This window comes from Schistocerca serialis, chromosome 4 (genome assembly GCF_023864345.2).
Source record: "Schistocerca serialis cubense isolate TAMUIC-IGC-003099 chromosome 4, iqSchSeri2.2, whole genome shotgun sequence".
NCBI classification, from domain to species: Eukaryota; Metazoa; Arthropoda; class Insecta; order Orthoptera; family Acrididae; genus Schistocerca; species Schistocerca serialis.
In genome coordinates, this window is record NC_064641.1 from 774,781,068 (window position 1) to 774,789,105 (window position 8,038).

Below are 8,038 nucleotides of genomic sequence, written 5' to 3' on the forward strand. Positions count from 1 at the left end.
GAGGGCGCATTATTGCCATGAAAGAGTGTGATGCATCTGTCTGGGAAACTGCTGCTCGTGTGGGACCATGTGTTTCGACACTGCAACGTGTGTGTGCCGAATGACATCGCAGGACAGAAAAATGGTTCAAATGGCTCTGAGCGCTATGGGACTTAACATCTGTGGTGATCAGTCCCCTAGAACTTAGAACTACTTAAACCTAACTAACATAAGGACATCACACGCATCCATGCCCGAGGCAGGATTCGAACCTGCGACCGTAGCGGTCACGCGGTTTCAGACTGAAGCGCCTAGAACCGCACGGCCACACCGGCCGGCGCAGGACAGAACTGTGCCCTTCCAGCTCTGATGCAACAGTGCAACAGTGTAACACATGGTACACTATCAGGGGTGACAGTCCGTCGCCGTTTATTACGGCATGGGTTACATGGGCGTCGTCCACTTCTCCACCCACCTTTGACGAATATGCAGAAGCGTGCTAGACGGCAGAGATGTATGGAACGACGTCAGAGGGGACATGAATGGCATCAGATAGCGTTTTCCGACGAATCCGGGTTATGTTTGTTTGAAATTGATGGCCGCATTTTAGTTCGCCGCAGACAGGGGGACTGGCATCATAGTGACTGTAATTACACGAGACACAACGCCAACTCGAAGTCTGATATTGTGGGGTGTTATCGGGTGCAAGCACAAATCATAGTTGGTGCGTGTTCAGTGCACTGTGACCAGTTTGACCTTTGTGAATGACATCCTGAGGCCCGTATCCATACCCTTTCTGCACAACACCCCAAACGCCATTTTTCAGCAGGACAACGCACGGCCACATTTTGCTCCACGAACACGTGCCTTCTTTGTGTCGCAGGATATCAGCCTTTTGCTGTGGCTCTCCAGATCACCACACTTGTCACCAATCGAAAATGTGTGGGATGTGGTGAAACGACGGGTGCAGCCCGTGACCCAGTGTCAACCACGACAGATGAATTCTGGAGCCAGGTGTATGCAGAATGGAGGGCTATACCACGGGACGCCACTCGCCCATTATACTCGTCGATGCTATCACGCATGGAACAAGTTATCAGGATCCATGGCGAACCCTGTGCCTATTAGGCAACAGGACACTTGCTGAATCGAGTTGCCTGAAACGCAAATCATTTCTGCAGAACATATTAATGTACTTGTCCTGTGAATATTAACCTCGTATCTCTAGTCGTTCAACGTGTTCTACTTTTTCTGAACGTGAGTGTATATTAGATCTACTTTGAGGATATTTGGTTTTTTTTTCAGTTGCAGATTTTTATGCTGAGTAATGTATTTCATTTCTGTAATTCTAGTTACATAACATGTGAAAGGCTAAGTCGTACTTCGTTAATGAAAAAAAAAAATGGTTCAAATGGCTCTGAGCACTATGGGACTTAACTTCTGAGGTCATCAGTCCCCTAGAACTTAGAACTACTTAAACCTAACTAACCTACGGACATCACACACATCCATGCCCGAGGCAGGATTCAAACCTGCGACCGTAGCAGCAGCGTGGTTCCGGACTGAAGCGCCTAGAACCGCTCGGCCACATCGGCCGGCCACTTCATTAATCGCGTGCCATATTGTACACTTAAACGGAAAGTATTTTCATAATGGAACGCGTGATTTTTGCGAATTATTTGAGTTTCTTTAATGTCGTAAGAATTTTCCCTGTCTCTGAAATGGAAATTTGTGTTAGTTGCCAACAGCTTCTATTTCAAAACGTGTGCAGCTTACAAATAGTTCTGACAATATTCCTTCTTAGTAGATTGTTGAGATACAGTAGAGTAATAATGTAACAAACGGACTGTTAAATACGGCATGTAAAAGATTTCCCCGAGTGCAACACTTTTAAATTTGACTGCCTTATTTGTTATTGGGTACGTGACCGGTTTGTACCATGGAACATGATTTCACATTCGGGAAACCTTAATTTTCCATTGTAGTTTATTTAAAATCAGAAAATGGCCGCAGCACACACAAAGTGAATGCTGTGATTTCAAAATTGAATCAGAAAATATATTGAACTTTTGTTACAGCACTCTCGTCCATTACTATTGTGTGAAAGATGAATAAAATCGGAGAAAAATTTTTAGTTTTCGCCTTCGTTGCTAGATACAACAGCGGAAAGAACTACTGGGTGTTAAGTTTCAAGCTGTCGACGCGATTGGAAACTACGTAGATTGGCGCACCTCCACAAAAGTAGGAAAAATCTCGCCTGGCTTGCGAAACGCGACGTAAAAAGCTCCTCGCTCATCGAAAATGAGTATCTGTTGGGAAGCGTAACGAAGCGGAGAGGTTTCGGCGCGCGTAAAAACCGCCGAGTTATCGCGAATTTATCAGGAAGGCGTCGCGGCCGCGGCCGGCGAGTATTAATTACGGCGCCGCTCGGCCCGGGGCAGCCCGCTTATCGGATCCACTGTGCGGTCCCAGCACGCGCCGCGCGCCACACAGCGGCCGGCCGGCTGCAGGCGGACCATATAAATCGGAAGCAGCGACAGCGCGCCGCGTTTTTAATCAGAAGGAAGTGCTTTCCGCCTGTCCCAGCGTCACGCCAGGGCGCGTCCCAATGTCCCACCCACGGCGTGCCTAGACGTGCTGCGACTCTTCCGACGGGCAACGCGCCCTATGGGGTCTGTCATATTCCTACCACTCCACATTATTAAACGGAGCCGTCACTTTCCACCTTTACTCTTCCACTACGATGAAACAACTCTCCTTGTTTCATTAGTTTTTCGGTTTCCTAAACCTAGCCAGGATAATAAACACGATGGTCCATTGATCGTGACCGGGCCAAATACCTCACGAAATAAGCGTCCAACCCAAAACCTACAATGAACGAAACTTGTCTAGCTTGAAGGGGGAAAATGGCTTTGAGCACTATGGGACTTAACTTCTGAGGTCATCAGTCCCCCTGAAAGGGGGAAACCAGATGGTGCTATGGTCGGCCCGCTAGATGGCGCTATCATAGGTCAAAAGGATATCAACTTCGTTTTATCAAAATAGTAGGAACCCCCATTTTTATTACATATTCGTGTAGTACGTACAGAAAAATGAATGTTTTAGTTGGACCACTTTTTTCGCTTTGTGATAGATGGCGCTGTAATAGTCAGAAACACATGGCTCAGAATTTTAGATGAACAGTTGGTAAGAGGTAGGTTTTTTAAATTAAAATACAGAACGTAGGTACGTTTGAACATTTTATTTCGGTTGTTCCAATGTGATACATGTACCATTGTGAACTTACCATATCTGAGAACGCATGCTGTTACAGCGTGGTTAAGTACCACATTAATGCAATAAACGCTCAAGATGATGTCCGTCAACGTCAATGCATTTGTCTATATGTGTAACGACATTCCTCTCAACAGCGAGTAGTTCGCCTTCCGCAATGTTCGCACATGCATTGACAATGCTCTGACGCATGTTGTCAGGCGTTGTCGGTGGATCACGATAGCAAATATCCTTCAACTTTCTCCACAGAAATAAATCCGGGGACGTCAGATCCGGTGAACGTGCGGGCCATGGTATGGTGCTGCGACGACCAATCCACCTGTCATGAAATACGCTATTCAATACCGCTTCAACCGCATGCGAGCTATGTGCCGGACATCCATCATGTTAGAAGTACATCGCCATTCTGTCATGCAGTGAAACATCTTGTACTAACATCGGTAGAACATTACGTAGGAAATCGGCATACATTGCACCAGTTAGATTGCTATCGATAAAATGGGGGCCAATTATCCTTCCTCCCATAATGCCGCACCATACATTAACCCGCCAAGTTCGCTGATGTTCCACTTGTCGCAGCCATCGTGGATTTTCGGTTGCCCGGTAGTGCATATTATGCCGGTTTACGTTACCGCTGTTGGTGAATGACGCTTCATCGCTAAATAGAACGCGTGCAAGAAATCTGCCATCGTGCCGTAATTTCTCTTATGCCCAGTGGCAGAATTGTACACGACGTTCAAAGTCGTCGCCATGCAATTCGTGGTGCATGGAAATATGGTACGGGTGCAGTCGCTGTTGATGTGGCATTCTCAACACCGACGTTTCTGATATTCCCGATTCTCAGGCAAATTGTCTGCTACTGATGTGCGGATTAGCCGCGATAGCACCTAAAACACCTATCTGGGCATCATCTTTTGTTGCAGTTTGTGGTTGACGTTTCACATGTGGCTGAACACTTGCTGTTTCCTTAAATAACGTAACTATCCGGTCAACAGCCGGACACTCGGATGATGTCGTCCAGGATACCGAGCAGCATACAGAGCACACGCCCGTTGGGCATTTTGATCACAATAGCCACACATCAACACGATATCGACCTTTTCCGCAATTTGTAAATGGTCCATTTTAACACGGGTAATGTATCACGAAGCAAATACCGTCCGCACTGGCGGAATGTTACGTGATACCACGTACTTAAACGTTTGTGACTATTACAGCGCCATCTATCACAAAGCGAAAAAAGTGGTCCAATTAAAACATTTATATTCCTTTACGTACTACACGAATATGTCATAAATAGGGGGTTCCTATTTTTGAAAAAACGCAGTTGATATCCGTTTGACATATGGCAGCGCCATCTAGCGGGCCATCCATAGCGCCATCTGGTTTCCCCATTCAAGCTAGAAGAGTTTCGTTCTTTGTAGTTTTTTCGTTTGATGCTTATTTCGTGAGATACTTGGCCCGGTCATTATCAATGGACCACCCTGTATACTGATCAGCCAGAACTTTATCACCACCGACCTACTATCGATATGAAACCGTCCAGGCGATAGCAGTGATACCCGGCGAGGAATGACTGCTAGTCAGACACACGTACGGTGCATGTAGTACCAGTGAGCATGCTGTCAATGTGTGGAATGAGGAAGGCACGCGATCTATCTGAGTCTGGCCAAGGGCAGATTGTGATGGCCCGGAGGCTCGGCACAAGCATATCGGGAACTACACGACTTGTCTGGTGTTCCAGCAGTGCCGTGGTGCTTTTAACAAATGACAAAACCACGGTGAAACCACTTCCAGATGTCGTGGGGTTTGGCGGCCAGCCCTCATTACAGGTGTCGGACGCCTTAGGCTGGGCAGACTGATAAAACAGGATAGGCGGCGCACTGTGGCGGAACTAACATCAGACTTTAATGCTGGGCAGAGTACAACTGTGCCTGAACACACAAAGCAGCGAACACACATAACGATGGGCGTCTGCAGCCGACGACCCATGCATTTGCCAAAGTTAACATCACGACACCAACAACTTGGGCAGCAATGGGCACGTGACCATCAACACTGGACGTTGGCGCACTGGAGAGCATTGCATGGTCTGATGAATCCCGATACTTTCTTCATCTTGCAGATGGGAGGGCGTGAATCCGTCTTCTTCGACGGGAACAACTTCTTGACACCTGTACTGTGGGATGGTGACAAGCTGGCGACTGCTCCATTATGCCCTTGGGAGCATTCACAATGGCACCGATAGGGCCAGTGGAGTTCATGCAAGTTTCCATTACGGCCAAGGAGTGCCATCACGTACTCTCCTCAATGACTGTCATATTTTAAGACTGCAGTGGCACTTTTAAACAAGATAATGCGCCGAGTTAGAGGTTAGGAGTGTGTTTTGAGTGGTTCGAGGAACACAGTGGTGATTTCCAATTGACGTGGTGGCTCCCCAGATCTGAACCCAGTCGAAGACATCTGGGGTGTGATTGAACGTGGTGTCAGAACTCATCGCTCCCCTCCGAGGAATTTACGGGAATTTGGAGACTTGTGTGTGCAGGTGTGATGCCAACTCTCTCCAGCGACCTAACAAGGTCTCATTGCTTCCATACCACGAAGCGTCGCCGCTGAGAAAGATGGACATACAGGCTATAATGTAGGTGGTCATAATGTTCTGGCTCACCAGTGTAAAGGGAGCTAACTGTGATTCACAACTTTCGCGAAGACTAGACTACAGTTATAGCAGTTTGAAATGTGGCTGTTACATTGCAGTTTTTCGATATTTAATTTGCAATTTTACAAGTTAATCATTTTTGCGTACTAGCTATCGCAAGGTTATAGCAGAGATGCTGTTATGCACCTACTATCCAGTACAAACAAATTAATTATATTTGTCGTAAGTCTGTGAGGCATGCTGGAATTCTTTGAGTTCTGGATGAGCGAAACAATGAGATCTGTGCTCGTTCACTGAATGTTCTGGGGCGTTCGTTGGTATAGCTACCGTTGTGTTCCCTTGTCTGGAAACAAGACGTGCTTGGTGTCGAATGTTCCAGGTTGCTGTGCTGTAGTGTACACACTTTTGCGTATATAAACGAGAAAGTTTATTCCTCGCTAAAGCAAGAGAGGCAACGGCCTTGCCGCAGTGGATACACCGGTTCCCGTGAGATCACCGAAGTTAAGCGCTGTTGGGCGTGGTCGGCACTTGGATGGGTGACCATCCAGGCTGCCATGCGCTGTTGCGATTTTTCCGGGTGCACTCAGCCTCGTGAAGACAATTGAGGAGCTACATGACCGAATAGTAGCGGCTTCGGTCAAGAATACCATCATAACGGCCGGGAGAGCGGTGTACTCACCCCACGTCCCTCCTATACGCAGCCTCCACTGAGGATGACACGGCGGTCGGTCGGTCCCGGTAGGCCACTCGTGGCCTGACGACGGAGTGCTAAAGCAAGAGAGCCGATGACGTTGCGATCGGAGATCCTAATAACACCCACATCGAGCCACTGAAATGGTTTTATCTGTTATTCGAATACGCAGGACAAAATTCGTTTTACTACCTTGCTGTTTTGACTCTTTACATGACGTGAACCGACTTAAGGAAGAAATTAAATCTAAAAGAAAATCTGATAAAAGAACTGGACAATTATTTTCCGAAAGAAAACTGGAGCAAGTGACATGAAGTACTATTTTTTGCACTTTGCAAATAAATCTTCAGCATCCGACGATTAAAGCGTAAGTAACGCAGCGGACTTCAAAATGTAGCGTATATCATGTTTTATAAATGGCAGTTTCATGGAAAAACAGTGTGTATTCTGAGTTATCCATGTTTACTGCGTATCGGCGCAGTATCGAGTCAGCATTAACCCGGCTAATGGGGTGTTTTTTTATATCCCCGGTAGAGTGAGAACACTGCCGATTAATACGAATATTTGACGCATGTCAAATGAACGTTCGATCACGGATAAAATGTAGAAACAGTCCATCATTATTGTTTCGTATGAGGTATTCCTAGTTAGACCAAACAGCTGCGTCAGGAAATCTGGCCAAACTGAAGCTGCAATGTGGAAAGGTTTATTAGAAGTTGTGGCAGGTAGGAAATATTCAGGCAGTATGTAACTCCATTGTTACTGATAGCGTAACAAATGTGAAAACATCAAAAAGCAAATTTCTTGTCCGTAACTGACCACTGTAAAGGACACCCTGCATCTTTCTTATCATCCGGTCCTAATTAAAAGCATTTAGTAACTATTTAAAGCAAGCCGAGACCAACCTCCAGCACGCTGGAGTAGCTGTGTATCACTAACTTCTGTTAATCAGTACTACGAAAAACCAGACAAAATTGAAAATTTCGCTTTTTTTTTCTCTGGTACTTGTTTCGGACTGGGTCCCATTTCCAAACCATCGTAACATAGTCAAAAATGATATTTCAGAAACTGAAAAAACCATATTAAAAATCTGCAAACGATGAATTACTGAACATATATGTATGGTTTTTTCAAGTTCCGGTTTGAGAATTGGTCCCGGCCCGAAACCAGTTGTCGAGCGAATTAAAAAAAAAGTGAAATTTGCAACTTTGGGTGGTTTTTCACTGTACAGAGTCGAGACGCTGACATACTCTTTAATGAAGGGTAAGAGAGGATTGTAATGGGAGAAGAGGATTAATTTTGCATGATCACTTCGGTAGCACTCTTCCACACTCTTCCATCGAGCAACGAGGCCTGTGGGTTCTATCGTATGCCTACGACTTCATATTATTGAATGGAGCCATTGCTCTGCTCGTTTCCTCTTCGACTACGATTCA

At 46.0% G+C, this 8,038-nt stretch overlaps 1 pseudogene; it reads left to right on the forward strand.

The window, feature by feature from the left end:
• Positions 1-6,361: 6,361 nt before the first annotated feature.
• Positions 6,362-6,479, forward strand: LOC126476046 (5S ribosomal RNA; annotated as a pseudogene).
• The last annotated feature ends 1,559 nt before the right edge of the window (positions 6,480-8,038 follow it).